Here is a 16,660-nt window from a genome sequence, read left to right as displayed (position 1 = left end):
GCGTACAGCATATACGCTCGCATCGCGGCGCTCAATCAGCGACGTTAAAATTTTATGGTCGCTTCGTGTCCTCGAGTCGTCGATGTAATTTTCAGGGAAACGCGAAATGTCACAAATTTTAGATCACCGGCTTTTTAAGGTTTTTGCAGTTACTAATTTATTTGCCTTTATAGACCGACACAAGGACAGCCGTTGTGCGGTATATATTGGCGTATAAAATTGTGGTTTTATTGAAAAAAAAAAAATTCGCGAATTAATGTTAGCAAATTTTTAATTTTTTTTTTTTAAACTGTCTATTTTATTCTATTGTGTGCTGATGTGAAAAACGTATTCTTCATTTTTCTCGGCAAGAGAGTTTTATTATTTATTATTGCGGAATGTATTTTACATGTTTTACGGTTATTGTTTTGTGATTTTTTTATTTTTCCAATTTTATTCAGTTATTCATCGATTTATGAATTGAAACGACTGAATCATTTTTTTTTCAATTCCGATGTTCGCTAATTAATTAATCACTTATTAATAAACGTCATAATATATTTTACTAATTTGATTATAATTCACACACTGGCATTATAATGTAGTAAATATTCCGATGCATCATTTAGAATTTACCTCGCTAATATATTCTCACATAACACGTGAAGGTAAAAACTCGCAGTACTTATTAAACAGTAATAATAATGTAACATCAAACGTTTCTCAAGAATATACAAAAGAAACTGTAGTTTTTTTTTTTTTTTTTTTATCAACCTGCCAGGACGGTGAACTTGACGCGCAAGGAGCCGCGCGTAGGAAAAACATGCCTCTCTACAATGGTACACGTCAATTATCTCACGCGATAAGTGCACGTTTCGAGAATTTACGCGCATTTCGCCGAGAATACGCGTAGTGACGAGCGATCACCATAATTCACGTCCCGCATTGTTAGCGTTAAGGACGAAGCGTATCGCCGCTCGCGGAGTAGCGAGCTAGGCATTTCCAGTCGTTGCAAACCGATCGGACTTGACCACTTTTTCTTCTTCGCCGACGATCACGGTCGTCGTGTCAATTAACGCGGCCGCGCGATAAACGCGAGCGCGGCCGAAGAATGGACGCCCTCGTTTTTAATTGAATCGGCGCAAATCGAAAGAGAGAGAGAACCGGCCCCTCTCGCAACTCACAGGAGTGTCCATTAAACGACCGATCGTTTCAGATAGAGAAAGCAGCTAGAGTCGTTTTTAATAGGGTGGTGGGGGGGGGGGGAAGAGAGGGGCTCCGATCGCGTCAGATAACAGAATTACATTTCGATTCGAACGCGCGTAATACAAATCTTCGATTTGGAATGAGAAATGATTTTGACAAGCGAGCGACCGTCCTCCGTACGTCCAGTTTATTGCCATCGTTTTTACACGCGTTGTAATTTTTATACAAATTTATAAAATTGTCATTTTAACGTCGTATAAATATACGTGTGTGTGTGTATATTTCTATAGGATAGGAATATAAATGTGCGTGCGTGTAATAAAATTAATTGCGCGCGACTTTTATTACGATTTCGAGTAATAGAATGTCAATGTACGGCACTTAATTAATTTTTTTTTGACTAGGGACGTCGCGGTGATTTCAATGCGCGACGTCGCGTCCGTCGGATTCGACGACCAGCCGGCGCCAGTGTGTGTGCAACGACGAGATAACCCGTTTGCGCGCGACAGAGCAGCGTTGGTGACCGAACGCGATTGGATTTCTTCCCGGCGATAAAAACAAATGCGTGAAAAAGTAAAACAATATTTTTAACGAGCGTTTTAATTGTCGTGCGCACGAGAGCCTCCTCGCACCTCCTCGTATACGAACAACCTTAAGATAACCAAGTTACACAAAGCGAGATAATAAATTATGGCTATTTTAATTGCCGTCTGTCCGTCTAGACGACGCTCTTCCGCGAGAGCTCGCACGGCACGATAACGGAACACGCGCGCCTTCGTTCGGCCATTCGATATTCCATCCACCAATCGCTAATGATTTATCGTCGTTAAGAAACGGCCGACCATTAAACGCATTTTGCAGATTTGATTTTGAAACGAGCGCGAGTCCGGACAAGGGAGTCACTTAATCAATCAAAGTTTTTACGTTTGCTCACAATGAGATGCACTTAGAAGCTGTTAATGTCTCATTATTGATCGAGAAAAATCGTAATTGTAATCCTACACCGTCCGAAGAAATAGTGTGGAGTAAAAACGTAAATAACATAGTTTTTCCAGTAATTTATTTAGTTATAAAAAGCGTAATTATGTACGATAAGCTTTGCAACGCGTCGTTTACATTTTTGTACATGCGTGTGTTTAATATTTTTTTCTTTATACGCGAAATTTCTTTGCGGCAGGTGTTGTCGTCGATTATTTGGTGAAAGAACGCGATGATTAATGCAATTGCGAAATAATCGACACCGCGAAACCACCGATGGATGAAAAGAAAAAAAAATCCGGTACACTCTCTCGTTTTGACTGAGTTAATCTAATTAGAAATAGAGAAAGTGAGCAAATGTGTTGCGTGTTCGCCAGGGTTGTAATTAATTAAACTCCGTAGATCGCTTATTCCTCTATTTTCTCGCTTTTCTTTTTTTTTTTGCTGATACTTAACTAAACAAATTGTACCAATGTTAAAAAACCAAATAAACGCACATGCTTTGTAACAAAAATTATTTTACAATTATCGTGCGCATAATTCGATTTGAAAACACGTAACAAAACATTCTTTTATTAATCCTTCGACTGTAGACCTACGAAAAAAAACCTACGAGAATTGTAGACTGGATCTGTGACCCATGCAAAGTTTTTTTAGGTCTACAATCAAAGGGTTAATAAAAGAATGTTTTGTTACGCGTTTTCAAATCGAATTATGTGTACGATATAAAATATTTGATCTATTTTCGCGAAAAATCAATATTCGTTTAATTTCTTTTTTTTTTTCGAATCGAAAGTTTGAATGATTTTACGTTGATAAAAAAACGGATTGAAAAACCTTCCGGTAGTTTCGAATATAAAAAAACGTTTAAAAAAAAAAACTTATTTTTTCTAGAAACGTTGATGTGCAATTTTTGAGTAGGTCTGGAAGACCCAGTCTACGGACAAAAGATTAAAATAATCTGGAAATAATCAAATAATAGACACGTCCTTAACTTCAAGTAGTATTTCCAGAGAAACACATGTAAAAACCTAATAGAAGTGTTGAAACACAAAAACAACGTTAACAGATACAAATGAATTGTACAAATCGCACAACAGCTCTCTTAATATTCAATTACAAAAACATTGTTATTTTGTTTTAAGCTTCAGATTCTTCTTATTTTGTCACATTTGTCAATGACGTGTAAAGATTTGTCAATTCTCTGGTCTAGTCTCTCCGTCTCTTCTCCTCTGTCGTCGTCGTCGTCGTTTGTCGTCGTCGTCGTCGTTTGTCGTCGTCACAGTAAACAAATTGCTGCCGATAGGCGAGACAAGACCGTCGCAATTAGGCAAACGTCCGTGACGCGGTGTTAGACTTCAACCACCGCGGATGTGTCTCGGGATCAGTTTCATAAGTGGAGCTTGTAAGGCGCGATTGGACGCCACGTCGTGAAATATCGCTCTTAATAGCGCGGTGTGTTCGCGTTGCGCGCGCCTCGGTCTCGTAACTGTTGCCGATTAACAACGAATAATTCCGTCCGCGACTATTAATTACAATCAATAACCGCTCGTGCGCGTCGTGATTTTCTCACGATATACTTGCGGAATGATAACCGCGACAAGACGGTTAAATTCTCTCCTCGCGCGTTTCCCCGTAACTTTCATAAGTTTTTCTCAATTCTTCTCGATAGCGCGGCGCGGTTCAAACGCTTTCAAGCAACGGAATCTTCCTGTACATCAGTCGCGTTTAATTAGTCGTCGACGAGCACCGTGGGCGCGAGAGAACAGATTGCGGCGATGTACAAATGTCCACAATACGACGCACAAAAGTATCACGACACCATTGACCTCTCATGATGAATTTTCTCTTTTCCTAATCTCTTGTATGTATGTGTATGTGTGTGTATATTTCTTTTTCTTTCTCAACAAGAAAGTTCACTGTTTGATCACTGCTAATGGTTTGACTTTCCTTCATCTTTCTTCGAGTTTATTATACACGACGTACCTAATAAGTTTATTTAGAAGTTTTGATCTTCGTTAAAAATGGTTGATAAATCTGATTGAAAAAATCACTCACGAGCGTTTTAATAGCCGGGAGATATTGTCAGTATTTTTTTACAAAATTTAAATTTTTCCTAAAAACACAAAGTGACACAAATAAAAAAAACTGCGATATCTCAATAGCGAGCCAGGGGTTATAGCGCGGACGCTCCCTAATACCGGTTTCCCTTATCTGCTCAGGTATCGAAATCTGGCGTGTCGCACGCGTTTCCACCAACCAACCCTTACCCCAAACATATGCTAACACTCTCGTTCGTGCGAACTCTCGGTTTTCCGCTTCTGCACGTGATTCACATTGCGACCAGATTTGAGAATGTAAAACAAGAATTGTAACAATGTCAACACTAAACGTCTTCCTTTTCTCCAGATGTGCGTAAGAAAACAATAACATATTTTACAACTTGTTGCCTTTTTGTTCGTAGATTCTGGTTTTGTGGCTGCTAATTGCCACTTGCGCGACGTGTTGCATTGTCGAAACTCAATAAAAAAAAAAGAAAGAAACAAAAAAGAATGGGAAGAAAGAAAACACTTTTTCACACAATATATATTCCGTATTTTCCAAGTCACGTGTCAAAAAACAAAATGTAAAACAGAAACTGAATCTCGAAACTGTGAATGTCTTTTTATTCCGACTAGCACACACCGGAATCGCAACATAAGAGGAAGAGAAAGTAACTTTTTGCTAAGTGATTCATAGACGGAGTAATGACAGTTAGCGATGAGTTTTTTAAACGAGAAATTTCGAGACAGATACTTCACAGTTTCGACATCGAAAATCTTTTATTAAGCAGACGAGACTACATGAGATTTTGTTCTCTGGATATTACACCATTTTGAAGAACATATTTAACATTTTTCGTCATCGTTATCTCCTCGTAAGTCATTTTGTTCATAAATCATATGAGAATCAACTCGGTTTCGGTCGGTTCGTCGCGCCTAAATCGAGGATGTTTGACATTTCCTATGCAGACTCAGTAGTTGCAACACATTTCTTGCTCTTTCTCTCTGCTTCTCTTGTTAAAACCACAATCATTGTAACGTGGCGAGCTGTAATTATCAAAGACAGAGTGGTTCGACTACGCGGGAAAGTGCAGGTCTAATGTTCGTTCGACGAGCCTAACAGGCAGTGAAGGTTGGATTTAAACAACGAAATTCGAATAAGAAATTGATCTGAGACAATATCAGAAAAGTAGAGGAAGTAGAAATAGTCTTCTGTGTTTTCTTATATTTTTTTTTTTTCATCTTCAAGACGAAGTGTTTTTTCTTACGATTTTCATTCGCGTCTAACTGTGTTAGCAGTAGTTTTTTTTAGCTTGTTTCACAAATTTCTTTTTACGTTCTCTTTTCGTCTTAGAAGATAGGACACTGACTGAAGTCTCGTTCTTTCTAACAGAGATATTTGTTTGTGACCCTTGCTTCTGACTACTTAGAAGCGAGTCCTCGAAATTGAGAAGGTTTTTTTTTGACAAAAAGTCACAATGTCAAAATATTTATCTTCCCAAAAGTCGCAAGAATAACCACTATTAATCAACAACATCTCAAATGTCACTGACAGTACCGACCACTTAACAATCGGCGATACAGTCTCTTCTACAAAACCTACTCTTCAATACATTTTACTCTTCGATACATTTTCAGCGCAAATGTCGACTTAACTCGAAGTATATGTGTATATGTGTGTAGCAAGATCAAATTTTTGAACGGAGAATATTGACGAAGAAGGGGGGGCGCATATTAAACACGGATTTATATATCAGGGAAATCACAGCACCACTTTTCACGACAACCAACGTTGACAGTGTGAGATGACAATCTGCGGTGACAGGATGGAGAGGACAACTGCAACGTACCTGGGTTCATATCCTGAGAGCTGTCAATTTTTCTTTTAGCCGGCAGTCGCACTCGCACCCTTTGTTGATTTTTTCACTCACAGCACACGATATTTTTCCTTCCCATTGGACTTACGTAGCCAAACAGTGTCCAGCACTTTCCACTTTTTTTTTCATCGAGTTTCCACTAGTATCCTGCGTGAATCGAGGAACCACGGACGGAGGAAGCGCAATAGGAACGTAATGAGGAACAATTTTGGAGCACGACACAGTCCTTCGGATCAGTTCGTAAGTAGGCTGAAGGAGTTCACCACATCCGAACATTCGCAGCACCTTGTGATATTATTGTGAGAAACTTTTGTCTCCGACAATCCCCATCTGGGATCTTGTTAACGTCGAAGAATATCATCATCTTATGCAAATGTGCGTTGTGATACTCCGTAATGTTACAACAAAGAGTCAGAATTGTTTCTTTTTTTTATTTTTTTTAGAATATGATCTTTTTTGCCGGAGATAAGATTCTTGTTTTGTAATTTCTTTCGGCTTTGCGTTGCGTTCCAGTACGAGAGATGGCGTTTTTTTTGAAAAAATTTATATTGTACTGAGCAAGTGTAAGATAGCGAATAGACGTAGATATTTAATATCCATTATTCGCAGATTTACGTGGACCGGCTTTGACACTCACTGCACCATTTGAAGCTGTTTATTTATTCGTTTCTCTGTTTAAGTGTGACCAGCAGTCTTCTGTATTCAGTTTGAGATATTTCGTTTAAACCTAAGTAGATACATCGCACTTTCAGATCCGGTTTCTCAGTGGCAATGGGGATGTTCTTTCCATTCTCTCTCTTCCGTTATTAACGTCTTTCCAATCACCACGGGACGAACAAACGAACGAATGAAAAAAAATTTAACAATACGTTACGTCCGCGTGTGAAGAAAGTCCTTTTAATGGAGACGAACCAGCGTAAATGCCCGCGAGTGAGGAGAAAGAAGCGTTGCGCGCGGTGTTGACAACGCCAGCGAGGGCTCTCACCGGGGCTTCGCGGCTCTCTCCTCTCGCAACACGCACGGAATAATATTTTAATGAAGAAAAGACCGGACAGCGAAGTGCCCGCGTCGGGTTGCGCTGCCAAACTGTCGCTTCCCCGCCCCTCCACAGCAGGCGGCTTCCACCCCTCTCCAGTGGGGTAGGCGAGTACGTCGGCAACTGTTAACTGCCTCCCACCACGCAGTTTCAACCATCTCCACCGTCACGTAACGCCGCTGCTTCCCTCTCTATTCTATTCACAAAATAAGAGTTGCGCGCAGAGTTTACGGTGAGGGTAAAGCGGCGTGGCCAACCACAACCAACGGGCGTGGCTTACACGGTTAAGTCGGATGCTGCGCCGAGGTTTGGAGGGGATATTCCCCATTTGGTGTTGCTTCTCCCGCCGCGTAGCTACGCTGTCACTATCGCTACTACACTACGTTATTGCCACCACCACCGCCGCGAGTACCACTACTATCCGCGGCGGCACTAATACAGAATCGCGTCTGAACTGTAAAGAACAACGTTCAGCATACGACAGCGCAGAAGCCGAGAATGAGGCCGACGAGGTTGGCGTTTGATAGTGGGGGAAGAAGCGCGAGTTCCACGGCGCGCTGCTTCTGCGACTTCCCGGATACCTATCCGGCAAACTTTCCTCTCTTCGTCCGAGACCAGAGGAGTCCCGGTTTTTCCGTCTCACTCGCTCTGCCTCCATTTACGCGTCCGGACGTATCGTCTGCCATCAGCTCGATCGAAGATCCAGGATATCCGACCGGCTAGAAACGTCGATAATACCCGCGGCAAACCTTCGTCGTCAGACTGAGAGAGTTCGTCGGTTTATTCCTTGGCCTTCTCTCATTTTTCTTTTGATTTTTTTTCCCGACGAAACGCCAAATCGCGAGTAACAATTGCCAAGAGGTGTGTTGCTCGATCTCAAACGCTAGTGCGGATTGCGTGCGGATTCTGCATAGTGATAAAATTCGAGATACTCTTCTGGCCAATACGTGTGCGTGACTTACTCTCAACGGCAGAGATAGTAAATAAAGTTTTATATATGTACAGGGTGTTGCATTTACATACAGGTCAGTGCAACGGATTGCCTACTGTTTCACTGGCAGACGCGCGCGTTCGAGCGGCAATTCAGGTCTTACTGATATGGTTACTTTTTCTAATAAAATATTTTAATAAAATATTCAAAAATATAAATATAAAAAGAAACATGATAAATTATTATACAAAAATTTATTTTTGATTTCTTCTTTGATCTCCGGTTAAGTATGATCGTCATTATACGCTTGTTATTTTTAACGGTACAGATCTTTTATTCTATATTTATCCCTTTCACAATCTAGACATATTTATTATTTATTCCAATTATCACGTATGATGATATTTGAAGTGTAATTTCCAATCACACACACACCTCTAACTCTAATAACATGACTTCAGATCAAATCTATCTCAGCATAATTTTTTAATTACAAATTATACAGATGTGCAATTTTTTAATTTAAAAAAATTTTTTTCTTTTTCTGTAATAATCAATTTTTATACACATAAAAAGAAAAAAAAAGAAAGAAAAGAAGCAGGAACCTTGAGATAAAAAACACGTGTGAAATTTTATATTAAAAATTTATATAATTTTATATTAAATATTTATATAATTTTTTTATTAAATTCCTAATTAATTTTATATTAAATTTTGAACATTTTAAATCATTTTATTATTATTCAAGATAATTTTTACACATTATGTAAAAAAATTTATTTAATAATCTATCAACAATAGACCAATGGCTCTCTTGGTCGCTTCCTTTTATTTTGAATTGCTGAGCCGTATTTTTTAACTATTTATTTATTATTATTGTAATATATAATAATCAATCACACACGCGAACTTATATAACAGTTCTTATTGTCTTTTTAAAAAAATTATCAGATTTAATTTATTAGAGCTATCTTCAATTAATTTCTTCGTTTTTTAAATATTATATAAAGATTGCGTTGTTTTATTTAAATATTATATAAAAGTTTGCAAACAAATTAGATCTCGAGACTCGTACATCCTGAATTCTAACGAAGTTCTAGACACGTATCATCCCAACCTAAGTTGTACAAGCTTCTGGATATACTATGCAATATTTATGTATTTGTGTTACAAAAAATGTAGAAACGAAAAAAGCTACTTTTTATAATGGTTTTTTCACGAAGAAAAGAGAAAGTGTTATAAAAATCTGTAATTACGTACTGATAAAATATATTATATTTTTCAGCATGTATGATAAAATCTTAAATTATATTTTTATTTTTTTACTCGAAACTTTTCTTGCAGTCTACAAGCAGAATATTACTATAGAGATTACAAACTTTCGATAATTTGAAGTTTTTGATCGACTTTTTATAACTTTATACTAAGAAAGTTACAAATTTCCGATATGTTTATCTTTAATTTCAGAAAGATTTCTTTCGATTATTATAGTATCAAAGAAAAATTAGATATAGGCACATATATGTACGTTTTTTCTCATCTTACATATATGTAAGGTGAGAGAAGTTTTTTCTCACCTTTCGTACATATGTGTAAGATGAAAAAAAACTTTTCTCATTTTACATATAAGTAAGACGAGAAAAAACTGATTAATATTAATATATGTAATGTTTGATCTATCGACATATTATATTTGGACTTTGTTTACGAGCATAATTTACGAGTATTACGAGAGAGAGAGAGAAAGAGAGAGAGAGAGAGATGCAAACCGCTGAAGAAAGATATGTTAAAGTTTACTAAATATATTTAATGTTATATTAAAATTACTCGATTTTTTAGAGATGTAATATTACATAATTAATTTCAAATTAAAAGATGAATTTTTCTTGATTCCCCTCAGAGTTACAATATTTCTTTACATTTCTCTTCCATAGCTCTCACAACTAATTCAAGCTGATTGAAGGCCCGATTCAGTTCGATTTTTTCAATCAATGATCTCGATTTGAAAGGACCGACTCGGAAAACTCCGACATTGTGGATTCTAACTCGGGACCTTCCGCTCGCAGCCCCTGCACTCAGGCCGCGAGACCACTGGGCCGGTAATTAATTTTAAATTAATTAATTAATATTAAATTAATAATTTAATATTAAATTAATTAATATTAAATTAATTAATATTAAATAATTAATTTAATAAATTTTATAAATAATGACGTCAGCATCTGCTCCATTGATTTATAATATATTGTACATCTATACGCGCATCGGGCGCACGTTAATTTGGCACTACCGTACCTCTCGATAATATTGTATTGCTGAGCAATAGAGAAAGAGCTTTATTATGTTGTAAAATTTATCATATTACTGTGTTTAATATTAATTCCTATAGTTTTGAATTTTAATACGCAAAGAACGTTTCGCGCGTCAACATCACTTATTCGCTTGTAAAATGTGTATCGGACAAAATTAGCATAATTCTCTTACGCTTCCAGACCGTCGATTAGAGACCAAAACCTGACATCAGTATTCTTCTAACAAGATACACACAGTAAGTAGAAGAATATAGAAGAAGATTCTCGATCGTCGCGCGTTTGATAAGACCCTCTCGTTTAAAGACCGTCCTACATTGGAGATGTGAATCGCACAATCACATTTCCAGATAAGAGACGTATGTATGAAATACTATATTCACATGAACACACCGCGCGTTCCTCGTGACAAAAACTGAAAAATTTTTCATGACTTGTAAGACGCGTCCAATATTTGCATCATACGTATCGGTAATATCGCACCTAATATCGTCCCGTTACTCACGAATATCAGGTATAAGTTATTTTTTTTTGTGCAAATACCTTTTTTCATGTCATAGTCAGTTATTTGCATTAATTATTGTAGTTTTTTGTTGGAGTTCAGCCGTCATAAGCCTTAACGCGATTATACGCTGTTTTTTTCCGTCGTTCTGATTTTTGTCGCTTTTAGGAACGAAAATTGTTAAGCTATTTTTTCAGTCTGATATAGACTGTTACGTGTAGCTGAGACTTTTAGGGCTACGAATATTAAGTGTGGTCAATTTATTCTACATCATGTTCTAAAGATAAAAAACAAAAGATTCGGTCTTTTTTTGGTCACACGTCTACTATTAATCCTTAGGTGAAATACGCAGGTATTTTTTTTGTACAGGTGCTTTTTATTTATGTGAGAATATTTTTTATTATTTTTCTTTATCTCAGAACTTCAAACGTGAAATTTATTTTTAGAAAATTCTCAAAAAGTTTTGTATTGTTCTGCACATCAGGGGGACATTTTTCTTATTTTACATTATTCGGCATTATTACGGCATTCTTTATACGTTTCCTTCGTATTATTAGGCTAATTACTGTTAAAGTACGACTGCACGAAGCAAAACTGCGGTATAGCAAAAGAAAAAAATTTTTTGAGTAAAAAAGTGGATATTGAATTTTGGAATAGAAGTGACCGTGATTTGCGTTGATGAGAGATCTTGCTTAACACGCGTGATTCCGTCGCAGGCACAGCACTGTTTCCTCAAAGCACATGCCGCGCACGATAAAAAAGTTAACATATACTAACTTACAGTTAATACGTACTACCAAGCATATAAATCGCGTACATGCTTATTTTGATATTAAAGAGAGAATAGAGATCGGCAATCGAGATCTATGCGTGGAATATAAGCGGAAAATATCTTAAAATACAAATTAAACAAATTTTAACCCTTCGTGCATACACTGGATCTTCCCGACCCATTCAAAAATTGCGCATGGACGTTTCTAAGAAAAAATAAGTTTTTTAAACGCTTTTATCTTTGTAACTACTGGAAATTTTTTCAATCTGGTTTTTTATCAACGCAAAATTATTCGAACTTTTGATTCGAAAAAAAGAAATTGAACAAATATTGATTTTTCGTGAAAATATTTGATCTTTGTTGCATGGGTCTCACAGACCCAGTCTACAGTTCGTAGACTTGTAGATTTTTTTTAAGTCTAAGGGTTAATTCAGATTAAAGTTTTCAAAAATCTACGTGTCGAAAACGTGATTTGCAACACAATCAGAAATTTGTTTAATTAATTATTATTTGTTTAATTAACTTTCAGTATACTTTTTTTGTTCAAGAAATTGAACAAATATTGATTTTTCGTGAAAATATTTGATCTTTGTTGCATGGGTCTCACAGACCCAGTCTGCAGTTTTTAGACTCGTAGGTTTTGTTTAAGTCGAAGGGTTAATTCAGATTAAAGTTTTCAAAAATCTACGTGTCGAAAACGTGATTTGCAACACAATCAGAAATTTGTTTAATTAAAGAATCTTTTCAGGCTCTGAAGTTTCTAAACTAATAAATATATATTCATGAGAGCCGTTCGCTAGGTGTTGTGCGGAAATTATACGTGTATATAACTCCAAGTGCCTCGGTGACCGAATAGGAAAGGCGACGGCACGGAAAGCCGGAGATTCCAGGTTCGACTCTTGGCCGAGGAGTTTTTTTCGCAATATAAATTTAATTTCAATTAGGGGGGTATTTGGGATTTCTCATATACGAGATGCAAGTATAGCATCCAATATGAATTTTAGAATTGTTATTTCAATTCGAATTTCACGTGTAAAAATTTACATGTGAACACGTATATATGGATATATATACACGTATAATTTCCGCACAACACCTAGCGAACGGCTCTCATGACCGAATATATATTTATTTGTTTAATTAACTTTCAGTATACTTTTTTTTTAATTGATAGCCCATCATCTCAAAAACAAAAAAACAATACCCACATTAGAAAGTTAAAAATAGTACAAGGCAAAAGATACTTTAGAAAAAATAAAAAAGAAATTTAAAAATGCCACATATCAGTTACAACGCCCTGCGTTACGCTATCTCAATGTGTGCACTGAGGGTTAACATTTGAAAATATTTTCCACGTGCATCCAGCTTGGCCTTTTCGCCGTATTATTTTTCATTGGTAATAAAATATTAACAGTACTCACCAAGTCCCTCATTAGTGTTGTACTGTAACAGTACTCACGAAGTCCCTCGTTAGTGTTGTATCTTTGTTGCTTTGGAGATGTGCCGAGAAAGTTTGAGAAAAAATATTTTTAGGAAGCGCGCACCTTATTTTTATTTTGATCTTTACTTCACATTTTCACAACGATTTCGAGAACGATTTTTTGAATTCATTTGATCAACACTCAAAAATCTGATGCTTTATTGTGATAAATTGAAAATTAGCACGTGTTTGAAATTTACTGATATCTTAATTTTATTGTTATAAAATAGAGATAACAAATGAATTGAAAATATATAAATTTATATAAACTCACCGGAATAAAAATTTTTGTTAAGCAAAACTAATCCACAAACTTTTTACTTACACCGAAAAAATTGTATTCTTGTTTTGAAGATATCCCACTTACTTTAAGTATATTTTATACTAAAATAAGCGCCAAGAAGAATTTCTTATTTTAAGAGAAAAATCCTCTAAATAGTAATATTGATAAGAATATATACTGATTAGAATATAAAAAGCCTCTATAGAAAAACATATATATCTCACTATCGAAAAAGACTATATTCTTAAATAAAGAACATATTCTTAATTTCAAATGAATATCATCTAAAATCTTTAAGAAGATTTTTTAAGTATAAAATCTTCTACTTACAAGAATATAATTTTTTCGGTGTACGAAACGATGTCCAAAACAAGACGAAAGATGCAACACGTTCTTAAGACCGCGCAAAAGTGAGAGGAAAGAAAAGACTGTGCTCACAGGTAACCTGCATGTTTATAAAACTTTCAACCAATAAGCATCTAGCATTTAGTTTTCCTCTCTTTTAAGTTACATTGTGTAAATTAATGACTTGTGCTAGACGCTCATTGGTCGTTGCAATGGAGTTATGTTATTTCTTTTCAAAATCAACGTTTTTAAGAAAAATCTAGTTTTCTTTTCTAACGCTTACATCTTCGAAACTACTAGATTTGTTTCAATTTTTTTTATCGGCGCAGAATTGTTCGAACTGTCAATTAAAAAAAAAAAAAAAAAAAAATTGAAAAAAAATCAAATTTTTTGCGAAAATATTGGATTTTAAAGCCGCGTAGGTCTCACAGACCCAGTCTGTCTGACTCGTAGGTTATTTTTAAGGTCTTTTAGCGAAAATATTTTATTCTGTGTAGAAAGGCTTTTATACAATTTTTCTATCTTAAGGTATACTGACTATTGCGCCGTACAAAAAAAAAACTGTTTCCTAACTATCACGCGGCACTTTCATCAGGCGCGTTTTTAAGACTGGTAAAACTTCGGTGCAAGGACAAAGATGAGAGGGCCCTTTAATTAATAATAATAATAATAATAATAATAATAATAATAATAATAATAGTAATAATAATAATTATAATAATAATAATAATTATTATTATTATTGTTATTATTATTTATTTAAGGCAATTAGACAAAAGTTTTTAATGATTTTTTATTTATATGCAAATTTAGAAACGAACACCTCTTCGAACTTTAACCGACATAAATTTGTTTGCAACATCTTCCAAATTTAAATTAATCAAAACATTTTTTTCAATTGATAATAAAGTTAGATCAGATGTTCTTTCCTGTGTCATGGTACTTCTTAAATAACTTTTAAGTCTCCTTAATACACTAAATGATCTTTCGGCACTTGCAACTCCGATAGGTAATGTTATGAATATTATAAATTTATAAATGTTTATCATGCACCGAGGGCCCGCAGATCCCGGGGTCCGTCGGTGCATCGCACCGGTTGCACCGACGTTAAATACGCCTCTGACTTTCATTAATTCCTGGCGATTGACCGAAATGCAAATGACATGAGTAAATTACATATATCGGACTAATCAATTTTTTATTCTCTGTAAATCAAGATAAAAACATTTTTCTCTATATCCATCGCGATTACTTCGTAGTTTTATATCAAACTGTTAAATACAAAGAGCAATTTTTGAAGTTGTGTGCAATACACGCGATCCGCTTACAGCGAGCGTACGCGTAGCGGATCTTATGGATCTGGCGTCTCTCACCCGTTAAGTTCAGGCGTCGCCTTAGTTGCAGAAAAATCCGCAAGATGGAGACGCTTGCAAAGCTTGCAAGCTTCAGAAATGTACACGCGCGTCGAGGAATGTTCGTTGTACGGAAGACCACGCGTTAGACGCGTCTTGTCACTTTCAAGAAAAGCATTTCTGTGCAAACTCGTGGTGCAATCTTGTTTTATATAGCCACGCACACACAAACTCCACGCAACGCGCCGTCGGTTTAGTGATACACAAGTGTTCGGACTTGAAGTGTGCGAGCGCGCAATCTCGCTCTCTTGGAAGATATTATAATTTCCCAGGTTGTGAGGCTAATTGTGTAGCGTGGGTGTGAAGTGGGCATAGTTCGCGGCAAAGTAACTGGCCGCGGGCCAAGCGAACGTGTGACGTCGCGCGACGAAAATAATCCGGCGGACTAATTAGGCGACGCACCTCTCTTCCCATGCTCGAATGCGTGTGGAACCGATGCGCGTCGCGACGCGCTTTGCTCCATCCCTCCCTCCCTCTCCCACCCCTCGTCGTTGCGGCGAACACTGTTTCTCTAACGTGTTCCCCGCGTACGTTTTTGTTATATTATACATACAAACGCGACGATATCTGCGCGCGTAGTGTCATATGTGAGAAATTCACATAGAGCGAGCAGTTCGATCACATGGGAGTTTCGTCGGCATGTATTGACATTTAACATAAATTTCTTTGAAACAGCACTATGTGTGTGCCTACTGAGAACCTCAATTGTAAGTCGGCCCTATCTCGTGCGGAACAAGCGGTTCTGGAAAAAAAGGTTTGTGACAAAAAAAAACTATCTATTGAATTGTTGTTTTATCAAAAAGCTCTCTCTCAATAGAGTTTAACTTGCTGGCCACATAGTTACTTTCTTGCTATTCTAGCAAATTTTTTTTTTAATTAAATTATTTTATTTCGGGTGTACTTGCATAATTGTTCCGTTACCACTTACGTTATTATTATTATTATTGTTGTTATTATTATTATTATTATTATTATTATTATTATTATTACTATTATTATTAACATATTAAATATGCAATAACTGTTCTCGAGAATCTCAATAGCTGAATTTATATAACGCCCGCTTGGTAATCAAAGGTTTCAGATTTCAGTCGAGGTAGATTTTTGGAGCAATGGACTTTTTTCTCACAAAATTGATATTACAACAACCGTAGACGATAACCAAGAAAACTTACTCAAAGTTGTTAACTCCAAAAATAAAGAATTTTTTCATATTATAAAATTTTAGAAATATTTATATTTTTATTGATTGACCTAGTGAATGATTCGCACAGTAAAAATGTCCTAACTAAATAAATCAGTGAAATATATTGATTTTCAGTGAGAGACTTATAGTTATGTATCTGAATCAATAAATATGATTGTCAGTGCAAAGCACCGATTCTACTTAAAAGAGCAAGTAGTGTTCTTCGCCGTTTTGAGAACCGAAAGCTCTCTCTCACACGCACACATGAGAGAGAGAGAGAAAGAGAGAGAGAGAGAGAGAGAGAGAGAGAGAGAGAGAGAGA

General features: G+C 36.2%; 1 protein-coding gene across 5 annotated transcripts in view; it reads right to left on the bottom strand.

The window, feature by feature from the left end:
* The window catches only part of LOC109853107 (zinc finger homeobox protein 4), a 307,047-nt gene that overhangs the window by 113,879 nt on the left and 176,508 nt on the right, over positions 1-16,660 (bottom strand). For 2 of the 5 annotated variants that reach the window (XM_020424877.1, XM_020424882.1), the window contains exon 1: positions 6,056-7,117. The exons of the other annotated variants lie outside the window; for them this stretch is intronic. The gene's annotated coding sequence lies outside the window, so the exon portion shown is untranslated. Of the gene's footprint in view, positions 1-6,055; positions 7,118-16,660 lie in introns of those variants that run through there. 5 annotated transcript variants of the gene reach the window in all.

Source organism: Pseudomyrmex gracilis, unplaced genomic scaffold (genome assembly GCF_002006095.1).
Source record: "Pseudomyrmex gracilis isolate BER0280 unplaced genomic scaffold, ASM200609v1 scaffold_43, whole genome shotgun sequence".
NCBI classification, from domain to species: domain Eukaryota; kingdom Metazoa; phylum Arthropoda; class Insecta; order Hymenoptera; family Formicidae; genus Pseudomyrmex; species Pseudomyrmex gracilis.
This window is presented reverse-complemented; position numbering and strand designations above follow the sequence as displayed.